The sequence below is a fragment of the Rhodnius prolixus genome, unplaced genomic scaffold (genome assembly GCF_049639745.1).
Source record: "Rhodnius prolixus isolate KJV_2025 unplaced genomic scaffold, Rpr scaffold_51, whole genome shotgun sequence".
NCBI classification, from domain to species: Eukaryota; Metazoa; Arthropoda; class Insecta; order Hemiptera; family Reduviidae; genus Rhodnius; species Rhodnius prolixus.
Genome location: NW_027411611.1, coordinates 12,736 through 24,588, shown reverse-complemented (window position 1 = coordinate 24,588; position 11,853 = coordinate 12,736). Strand labels below are relative to the sequence as shown.

The following is an 11,853-nucleotide window of genomic DNA, read 5'->3' as shown; positions in this document are numbered from 1 at the left end:
TTCCCTTTATACTTCCCACTCTCCAACTTATAACCTAAACCCCACATTTTATTAGCCTCCTCACTCAAAAATGTATGCCAACTCCTCTTTTTGACTTCCTTCACCAATTTCTTATACTCCCTTAGTTCCCTTTTATATACCTCCAGTCCCCTTCTTCTTCCTTCCTCCTCCCTTTCCCCTTGAAAATTCCTCCTTAACCGGTAAACCTCCCTCTTTTTCTCTTCAATCTCCCCACTCCACCACCTCTGATTCCTTCCTCTTTTAACACCCTTCCCCATCCTCGAAGCGCCCCTTGCCGCTTCCACCATCCATCCCTGTAAATCTTTAATTCTCTCCTCTGTCCCAGCTCTCAACCCCCAACCACTCCTACCCCTGTCCACTCCCTCCTCTAAACACGAAACATATCTTTCCCAATCATTCCCTTTTAATTTTATTCTCCTATCCCTTCTACTTTCCTTCCCTCGCCCCTCCAGGACACACAGGATCAACCGGTGGTCGGAGTTCACATCTACCTCCCTAACCTCCCATCTCTTAATGAGCCCGAGAATCCCCTGCCCCCCTACTGTCACATCTATATTTGTTCCCTCCCTTCCCCTTCTATAGGTTTTCAGCCCCCCCTCCCTGTTTAACACGTACAACCCATTCGCCCTCACAAACTCCGCCATCAACCTACCCCTCTCATCCTCCCTTCCACTAAACCACAATTCCGACTTCCCGTTCACATCCACACCAATCAAAACTCTCTCCCTGCCATCCTTCAAACTCCTTAACCCTCGTTCCAACCAGTCCAAATACCCCTCAATCGGTTCCCCAAACTGAAAATACATCGATATCATGATTACTCTCCCCACTCCCTTCCCCACCACTTCCACCACCACACAATGGCTGTTACATAAACTGTCCACAGCCACCACGTCCAATTCCTCCGAACAGACCACTACCGCCGCCATAGGCACCCCTTGCCCCACCACCACCTTATTAATCAATCCGAAGCCCGGAACCTCTCCTTTATTGCTATAAGGCTCCTGAATCAACAGCACATCCAGACTTTCCTCTGCTGCCACTCTTCGCAACTCATCGGATGCCAAACGGGACCGCCCCAGGTTCATCTGTCCAATTCTTAAACCTCCTCTCCTAACAGCCATAATCTATAGACTTCAACCAAGCCTTTCTTACCGCCTTGAAGACCAAACAATCCTTGCTCCTGCTCCCGTGCTCCTTACTTCCACAATTCACACACTTTCCCGCTTCCTCTTTACAGTCCTTTACAATGTGTCCTCCCCCTCCACATTTCAGGCAGTGCACCATCCCTTTGCACCATTTGGCCATATGCCCAAACCCAAAGCATTTTAAGCATTGGGGCACCTCAGTGTAGTCCTCTAACCTACACGAAACCCACCCCACCCTCAGTCTACCTACCGAAATCAATTTCTTCCGCACCTCCGTACTGACCTCCATTATCATATTTTTCCTGTTCCCAAACCGCCTCACCGACCTCAACCTGCACTCCTTCCCAAACTGTTCCTTATCCTTCCCACAAACCTCCCGAAGTCTTTCCTCCACCGTTTCTTCCTCCTGCTCAATGGGTATATCGTAGATAATGACCCAAGGTGCCTTCTTCTTAACTTCTTCCACCTAGGGACAGAGGGAATCTCGTTAATCCATTCATGCGCGTCACTAATTAGATGACGAGGCATTTGGCTACCTTAAGAGAGTCATAGTTACTCCCGCCGTTTACCCGCGCTTGCTTGAATTTCTTCACTTTGACATTCAGAGCACTGGGCAGAAATCACATTGCGTCAACACCCGTTGGGGCCATCGCAATGCTTTGTTTTAATTAGACAGTCGGATTCCCCTTGTCCGTGCCAGTTCTGAGTTGACTGTTGAATGTCGGCCGAAGAGATCGTAAGCCAGGTCGACCAGCTAGCAAAAGCCAGCGGTAACCACACGGCTAACGACTCGCAGCAAGGAAGATCCGTGGGTGGCCAAGGCACGGGACCGAGCTCGGATCCAAAAGCGCAGAAACGCAATTTTCTCCTCGCCCAGGCCCGGCACGTTGACACCGCTCCACTTCCCGACCAAGCCCGGCACGACTCAGTCCTCAGAGCCAATCCTTATCCCGAAGTTACGGATCGGATTTGCCGACTTCCCTTACCTACATTATTCTATCGACTAGAGGCTATTGACCTTGGAGACCTGCTGCGGATATGGGTACGAGCCGGCGCGGGGTTCCTCGTGGCCCTCTCCCGGATTTTCAAGGTCCGTAGGGAAGATCCGGACACCGCCGTAACTGCGGTGCTCTTCGCGTTCCAAACCCTATCTCCCTGCTAGAGGTTTCCAGGGAACTCGAACGCTTATAGAGAAGAGACAACTCTCTCCGAATTTCCCTACGGCGTCTCCGGGTCTTGTCGGGTTACCCCGACGAGTTCTCAAATGAGAGCCCGATTTGGAACGGTTCCGCTGCCGGGTTCCGGAATAGGAACCGGATTCCCTTTCGCCCAGATAGCGCCAAACATTTAATAAAAAAAAATTATTTAACGGGCGCATATCGCTTCGGATTTCTCCTAGGGCTTAGGATCGACTGACTCTTGTGCAACAGCTGTTCACAAGAAACCCTTCTCCACATCAGTCCTCCAGGGCCTCGCTGGAGTATTTGCTACTACCACCAAGATCTGCACCAGCGACGGCTCCAGGCGGGCTCTCGCCCAGACCCTTCTGCGCTCATCGCCGCGGCCCTCTTACTCATCAAGACATAATGATGATATAGTAATAAACTTTGTAATTAACAATACTGCAGTCAAGACTACAACATTAATTAACACACAGCTTATTAATCATCTTTGTCATTGACGGCAGAGTATAGGCACGACGCTACAGCGCCATCCATTTTCAGGGCTAGTTGCTTCGGCAGGTGAGTTGTTACACACTCCTTAGCGGATTCCAACTTCCATGGCCACCGTCCTGCTGTCTTAAGCAACCAACGCCTTTCATGGTTTCACATGAGCGTCAATTTAGGCGCCTTAACTCTGCGTTTGGTTCATCCCACAGCGCCAGTTCTGCTTACCAAAATTGGCCCACTTGGCACTCTGATCCTATTCCCACGGCTTCACTTTTAAGAAAGCCGGGGATCTCATCTATTTGGAGTTTGAGAATAGGTTGAGGTCGTTTCGACCCCAATGCCTCTAATCATTCGCTCTACCGGATGAGACTCGTCTCAACCGAGTGCAAGCTATCCTGAGGGAAACTTCAGAGGGAACCAGCTACTAGATGGTTCGATTGGTCTTTCGCCCCTATACCCAGCTCCGACGATCGATTTGCACGTCAGAATCGCTGCGGACCTCCACCAGGGTTTCCCCTGGCTTCGTCCTGGCCAGGCATAGTTCACCATCTTTCGGGTATCAGCGTGTACGCTATAGGTGCGCATTGACTTGCAAAGCAAGAATCAAGCGCCCTGGGAATGCGGGAAAATCTTATACATTGCTGCACAATATTTTCCATCTTCCCTAAAGTAGAGAATGTAAAAATTTACAAAACTCCAACTCTTTACTTTCATTTTGCCTATGGGTTTATAGGCCCAATGACTTGCGTACACGCTAAACTCCTTGGTCCGTGTTTCAAGACGGGTCGGATAAGAGCCTGAACCTGAATCGCTGCCGACCGGTGATAATAAGCACAGTCCTAGGAACAGTTTACCAACAGTAGGCGGAATAGTTAACCGGTTAAAAATCCGAATTGAAACTATTTTTTACCAACCCACTTGCAAACAGCCATATTTTAGGACACTTTCCATTATATATATTTTTACATATATATAATTTCATGTGGCTCAACACCATAATTCGTTACTGTCAATTTTATCCAGTATATAAAACGGCTAAAACTGTTTTAAAGAAAATACCTTAACGGTATAACTTAGAACAGACATAATAGCCAAATACTTAGAATATTTATTGACAGGTCACAACGTCCTACTAAGGGAGAAGTGCGGTCCACCATTACCCTTGCTATTCAAATGAGAGCGACCAAACCCACTATCACAGCTGTTACACTGAATAGGGCGAGAGGCCATCTCAAATCATTTAAAAGTTGAGCAAATGGTAAGACGTGAATCTCCCCTTCCGGATATTCAGGTCTTTTCCGTTTACCCCTGAGCGGTTTCACGTACTCTTGAACTCTCTCTTCAAAGTTCTTTTCAACTTTCCCTCACGGTACTTGTTCGCTATCGGTCTCGTGGTTGTATTTAGCCTTAGATGGAGTTTACCACCTACTTAGGGCTGCACTCTCAAGCAACCCGACTCTAAGGAGAGGCCCACCCGAAATAGACATTTGCCAACAACGGGCCTGGCACCCTCTCGGGACCGTGGCCTCGTTCAAGATGGACTTGGGCGAAATGCACATATCTTGGGGTTAATTGAGCCCTCCCAAACACTACATTTCCCTAAAAGCAATGCTTTTGGGATTCAGTGCTGGGCTAATCCCTGTTCACTCGCAGCTACTAAGGGAATCCCTGTTGGTTTCTTTTCCACCGCTTACTAATATGCTTAAATTCAGCGGGGAATCCCACCTAATCTGAGGTCGAAATATTTTTTTAATTTTTTTTCTTTCCTTTCTTGCAAAAAATTACTTTGTTCTATAATTGCCTTTAATATAGTTAACATTAATAACAAATCTAATTACCTGGGATTTATAGTATAATTGAAAAAATTTCCATTTATTTATAAAATTTAGCAGCAAATTTACAAGTAAAACTTTATTAGTGGATCAAGTTTTTCTTTTTTTTTACAAATAGGGAATAGAAAAAAATTCGCCTAGACTATATCTAACTAGCGAAAATTTATTAAATTCTTTTCCCTTTGTAATTGTAAAAAAATTGAAACAAAGAAAAATTATCTTTTTTTCACCACTTAATACTTGCAATAAAATTATATTGCCACTAACCAGGTTATAGATTTTTAACATTATTGATTGTTTAAAAAACTATATTTACATTATAGAAAGCAATTTTTAAGTAATGACAAGAAAAAGGGAAAAAAAAAATAAATTATAAAGTATTTAAAAATGCTGAATTACTATAAAAAAAGATGTGTACTTTTTATAGAAAAAAACAGGACATTTCATTTTTTTTCATATCCTTTTTCCTTTAAAAAAAAGTTATATAGCAAAAACCCCAATATACAAATATACTTTGTGTGTGAGAGGCTTGCTGCTACTACTAGTTTTAAAGAAAAAAAATAATGGGATGAAAAAAAAACTTGCGCGCACTATTTTTATATAAAAAATATATGCTAGCAATTATTTAACGACCCTCAGACAGGCGTGGCCCTTGGATAGAATCCCAGGGCCGCAATGTGCGTTCAAAATGTCGATGTTCATGTGTCCTGCAGTTCACATGACGACGCGCAGTTTGCTGCGTCTTTCATCGACCCACGAGCCGAGTGATCCGCCGCTCAGGGTAATAATTTTGTTTTAAAAAATAATTGAAACTTTTCTTTTTTTATAAATTTTAATATTTAACCTTATAAGGTTAATATTAAAAAATAAATTATTAACTTTCACGCAAATATGGTTGGAAAATTAAATCTACCATAAATGCAAGAACTAAATAATTTTTTTTCTTTATTAATGATCCTTCCGCAGGTTCACCTACGGAAACCTTGTTACGACTTTTACTTCCTCTAAATGATCAAGTTTGGTCATCTTTCCAGCGTACATCAATACCAACAAAGTTAATAAAGAATAACCGCCAGTCCGAAGACCTCACTAAATCATTCAATCGGTAGTAGCGACGGGCGGTGTGTACAAAGGGCAGGGACGTAATCAACGCGAGCTTATGACTCGCGCTTACTGGGAATTCCTCGTTCATGGGGAACAATTGCAAGCCCCAATTCCTAGCACGAAGGAGGTTCAGCGGGTTACCCGGGCCTTTCGGCCAGGGAAGTACACGCTGATTCCTTCAGTGTAGCGCGCGTGCGGCCCAGGACATCTAAGGGCATCACAGACCTGTTATTGCTCAATCTCGTGCGGCTGTAAGCCGCCTGTCCCTTTAAGAAGAATAAGTGTCGCCGGTAGCATTGATACCGGTATCGTCTAGTTAATAGGCTAGAGTCTCGTTCGTTATCGGAATTAACCAGACAAATCGATCCACCAACTAAGAACGGCCATGCACCACTACCCACTGAATCAAGAAAGAGCTATCAATCTGTCAATCCTTCCAATGTCCTGGCCTGGTGAGGTTTCCCGTGTTGAGTCAAATTAAGCCGCAGGCTCCACTCCTGGTGGTGCCCTTCCGTCAATTCCTTTAAGTTTCAGCTTTGCAACCATACTTCCCCCGGAACCCAAAAGCTTTGGTTTCCCGGGTAGAAGCTCCCCGCCGAGTCATTAAAGGAACATCGGCGGATCGCTGGCTGGCATCGTTTATGGTTAGAACTAGGGCGGTATCTAATCGCCTTCGAACCTCTAACTTTCGTTCTTGATCAATTAAGACATACTTGGCAAATGCTTTCGCTCTAGTGCGTCTTGCGACGATCCAAGAATTTCACCTCTAACGTCGCAATACGAATGCCCCCGCCAGTCCACATTGATCATTACCTCATATTCCTAAAACCAACAAAATAGAACCGAGGTCCTGTTTTATCATTCCATGCACCACTATTCAGGCAGATATTTCAGCCTGCTTTAAGCACTCTAATTTGTTCAAAGTGAACGTGTCGGCCTACCTCGACACTCGTTTAAGAGCACCGAAGTAGGAGAGATCGGCCAACAAAAGTACACACGACGCTAACATCGGCCTTTAAAAGCCTAATGCAGCATCGTGGACCCTGTTCACCACCGACAGGACATGCCGCGAACATGCCAGTTACACCGACAGGCGGCGAACCGACAGCGCGGCACGCAGAACCAACTACGAGCTTTTTAACCGCAACAACTTTAATATACGCTATTGGAGCTGGAATTACCGCGGCTGCTGGCACCAGACTTGCCCTCCAATGGATCCTTGTTAAAGGATTTAAAGTGTACTCATTCCGATTACGGGGCCTCAATAGAGTCCCGTATCGTTATTTTTTGTCACTACCTCCCCGTGCCGGGAGTGGGTAATTTGCGTGCCTGCTGCCTTCCTTGGATGTGGTAGCCGTTTCTCAGGCTCCCTCTCCGGAATCGAACCCTGATTCCCCGTTACCCGTGAGGGCCATGGTAGACACAGAGTCTACCATCGACAGCTGATAAGTCAGGCGTTTGAAAGAGATGTCGTCAGTACGGTGACTGTACGATCACAAGTGTTATCTAGATTCACCAAAACAACGCCCAGACAAGCCGGGCGAATGGTTTTGATCTAATAAAAGCGTCCTTTCCATTTCTGGTCCGGACTTAGTTGCATGTATTAGCTCTAGAATTACCACAGTTATCCACGTACGAAACGTGAAAACTCTAGTAAATTAAAACTGGTTTACTGAGCCCTTTGCGGTTTCACTTTAATTTAGTATGTACTGACACTTGCATGGCTTAAGCTTTGAGACAAGCATATGACTACTGGCAGGATCAACCAGAGAGTTTTTAAATCCTCCTTTAGAGAACATATAAAAACAATCTTGAAGATTTTTCTTTTATTATAGTTTTAAATTTTGCTAATAAAAAATAAAACATTTATAATAAAAGTTTGTTTTCGATTACAAATAATGATAAATTTTTTTATGAGGAAAAAAATATTCCCCACAAAATACAAGACTATTCAACTTTTTGTTTCCTTTTTCCAAATTTAGCATTATTGCGAAAAATAAAATTTTCTTACTTTAAAAATAAAAATTAGTTTTATTAACAAAATCTTTCTAACTTTAAAATATTATATGTAATATATATAAAGAAGAAAATTTGTCGCCAAACTATTTTTTATATTATAGGTAACCAGTTTGCCGCTATATATTTTCTATGTGAATGTTGCAAAGAACAAACACACAACGGCTATAGCTGTAACACAAATTATACTAGCAATAATAAAAATTAAAAGTAGTAGGTAATAGAATTTCTACCTGCTTGCTGTAAGCAACAACAACACATAAGCAGGTAGAATGCACCATTCTTAAACATATAACTATCTAAACTAGTTTACCATGTATATATATTTTTTGAAAATATATATCGTACATATAATCTTTTACACACGTTTGTATATACAAATACTTGAAAAGAACATATTAAAATATATATGTAATCTCATCAAAATTATATAAATTTTTTTAAAAAAGAAATAAAATTCTAAAAGTATACATTCTAATGTATACATTGTAGTTTTAAAAAACGAATATATCTGTTAGTTTACAATGTATACTTTTAATAATTATTAATTTGGATGTGTGTGTTATTTAGGCTTTATTTTCTTTTAAATTCTTAATTTTTAAAAATCTACATTTTATACTTCTATTGATAATTTTGTCTGTCTGTCTGAAATTCTAATGTATACATTGTACGTTTAAAAATTTTTTTTTAAAGTTAATTTACAATGCATACTTTTGTATTTACAAGTTCACTTTTACAATGTACACTTTTATTATATATTTTTTAGTTTTTTTTTTTTTTTTTATCTACTTTACAATGTATACTTTTATTGCTAAATTTGTCTAAAAGTATACATTCAAATGGTATACATTGTACGTTTAAATAAATAATTTTCTTGTTAGTTTACAATGTATACTTTTAAAAAAATAATAATAATAATCACTTTTAATCGAGTGTTTAAAAGTTTACTTTTACAATGTATTATATATATTTTGTGTAATTTAAATTTTTTAAAAATTTATTTTACACTGTATACTTTTATTGCTAAATTTGTTTTTAAAGTATACATTGTACGTTTGAATAAATAACTTTCTTGTTAGTTTACAATGTATACTTTTAAAAAAATAATAATAATAATCACTTTTAATCGAGTGTTTAAAAGTTTACTTTTACAATGTATTATATATATTTTGTGTAATTTAAATTTTTTAAAAATTTATTTTACAATGTATACTTTTATTGCTAAATTTGTTTTTAAAGTATACATTGTACGTTTGAATAAATAACCTTCTTGTTAGTTTACAATGTATACTTTAAAAAAAAAAAAAAAAATAATAATAATCACTTTTAATCGAGTGTTTAAAAGTTTACTTTTACAATGTATTATATATATTTTGTGTAATTTAAATTTTTTAAAAATTTATTTTACACTGTATACTTTTATTGCTAAATTTGTTTTTAAAGTATACATTGTACGTTTGAATAAATAACTTTCTTGTTAGTTTACAATGTATACTTTTAAAAAAATAATAATAATAATCACTTTTAATCGAGTGTTTAAAAGTTTACTTTTACAATGTATTATATATATTTTGTGTAATTTAAATTTTTTAAAAATTTATTTTACAATGTATACTTTTATTGCTAAATTTGTTTTTAAAGTATACATTGTACGTTTGAATAAATAACTTTCTTGTTAGTTTACAATGTATACTTTTAAAAAAATAATAATAATAATCACTTTTAATCGAGTGTTTAAAAGTTTACTTTTACAATGTATTATATATATTTTGTGTAATTTAAATTTTTTAAAAATTTATTTTACACTGTATACTTTTATTGCTAAATTTGTTTTTAAAGTATACATTGTACGTTTGAATAAATAACTTTCTTGTTAGTTTACAATGTATACTTTTAAAAAAATAATAATAATAATCACTTTTAATCGAGTGTTTAAAAGTTTACTTTTACAATGTATTATATATATTTTGTGTAATTTAAATTTTTTAAAAATTTATTTTACAATGTATACTTTTATTGCTAAATTTGTTTTTAAAGTATACATTGTACGTTTGAATAAATAACCTTCTTGTTAGTTTACAATGTATACTTTAAAAAAAAAAAAATAATAATAATAATCACTTTTAATCGAGTGTTTAAAAGTTTACTTTTACAATGTATTATATATATTTTGTGTAATTTAAATTTTTTAAAAATTTATTTTACACTGTATACTTTTATTGCTAAATTTGTTTTTAAAGTATACATTGTACGTTTAAAAATTTTTTTTTAAAGTTAATTTACAATGCATACTTTTGTATTTACAAGTTCACTTTTACAATGTACACTTTTATTATATATTTTTTAGTTTTTTTTTTTTTTTTTATCTACTTTACAATGTATACTTTTATTGCTAAATTTGTCTAAAAGTATACATTCAAATGGTATACATTGTACGTTTAAATAAATAATTTTCTTGTTAGTTTACAATGTATACTTTTAAAAAAATAATAATAATAATCACTTTTAATCGAGTGTTTAAAAGTTTACTTTTACAATGTATTATATATATTTTGTGTAATTTAAATTTTTTAAAAATTTATTTTACACTGTATACTTTTATTGCTAAATTTGTTTTTAAAGTATACATTGTACGTTTGAATAAATAACTTTCTTGTTAGTTTACAATGTATACTTTTAAAAAAATAATAATAATAATCACTTTTAATCGAGTGTTTAAAAGTTTACTTTTACAATGTATTATATATATTTTGTGTAATTTAAATTTTTTAAAAATTTATTTTACAATGTATACTTTTATTGCTAAATTTGTTTTTAAAGTATACATTGTACGTTTGAATAAATAACCTTGTTAGTTTACAATGTATACTTTAAAAAAAAAAAAAAAATAATAATAATCACTTTTAATCGAGTGTTTAAAAGTTTACTTTTACAATGTATTATATATATTTTGTGTAATTTAAATTTTTTAAAAATTTATTTTACACTGTATACTTTTATTGCTAAATTTGTTTTTAAAGTATACATTGTACGTTTGAATAAATAACTTTCTTGTTAGTTTACAATGTATACTTTTAAAAAAATAATAATAATAATCACTTTTAATCGAGTGTTTAAAAGTTTACTTTTACAATGTATTATATATATTTTGTGTAATTTAAATTTTTTAAAAATTTATTTTACAATGTATACTTTTATTGCTAAATTTGTTTTTAAAGTATACATTGTACGTTTGAATAAATAACTTTCTTGTTAGTTTACAATGTATACTTTTAAAAAAATAATAATAATAATCACTTTTAATCGAGTGTTTAAAAGTTTACTTTTACAATGTATTATATATATTTTGTGTAATTTAAATTTTTTAAAAATTTATTTTACAATGTATACTTTTATTGCTAAATTTGTTTTTAAAGTATACATTGTACGTTTGAATAAATAACCTTCTTGTTAGTTTACAATGTATACTTTAAAAAAAAAAAAAAAATAATAATAATCACTTTTAATCGAGTGTTTAAAAGTTTACTTTTACAATGTATTATATATATTTTGTGTAATTTAAATTTTTTAAAAATTTATTTTACACTGTATACTTTTATTGCTAAATTTGTTTTTAAAGTATACATTGTACGTTTGAATAAATAACTTTCTTGTTAGTTTACAATGTATACTTTTAAAAAAATAATAATAATAATCACTTTTAATCGAGTGTTTAAAAGTTTACTTTTACAATGTATTATATATATTTTGTGTAATTTAAATTTTTTAAAAATTTATTTTACAATGTATACTTTTATTGCTAAATTTGTTTTTAAAGTATACATTGTACGTTTGAATAAATAACTTTCTTGTTAGTTTACAATGTATACTTTTAAAAAAATAATAATAATAATCACTTTTAATCGAGTGTTTAAAAGTTTACTTTTACAATGTATTATATATATTTTGTGTAATTTAAATTTTTTAAAAATTTATTTTACACTGTATACTTTTATTGCTAAATTTGTTTTTAAAGTATACATTGTACGTTTGAATAAATAACTTTCTTGTTAGTTTACAATG

General features: G+C 35.2%; 2 non-coding genes and 1 pseudogene across 2 annotated transcripts; all 3 read right to left on the bottom strand.

The window, feature by feature from the left end:
• Positions 1-1,603: 1,603 nt before the first annotated feature.
• LOC141455289 (large subunit ribosomal RNA) lies at positions 1,604-4,578 on the bottom strand (annotated as a pseudogene).
• Positions 4,579-5,300: 722 nt separating this feature from the next.
• LOC141455282 (5.8S ribosomal RNA) lies at positions 5,301-5,455 on the bottom strand. The gene has a single exon (XR_012459181.1). It is a non-coding gene; the product is annotated as a 5.8S ribosomal RNA (ribosomal RNA).
• Positions 5,456-5,620: 165 nt separating this feature from the next.
• LOC141455293 (small subunit ribosomal RNA) lies at positions 5,621-7,547 on the bottom strand. The gene has a single exon (XR_012459189.1). It is a non-coding gene; the product is annotated as a small subunit ribosomal RNA (ribosomal RNA).
• Between the last annotated feature and the right edge of the window lie 4,306 nt (positions 7,548-11,853).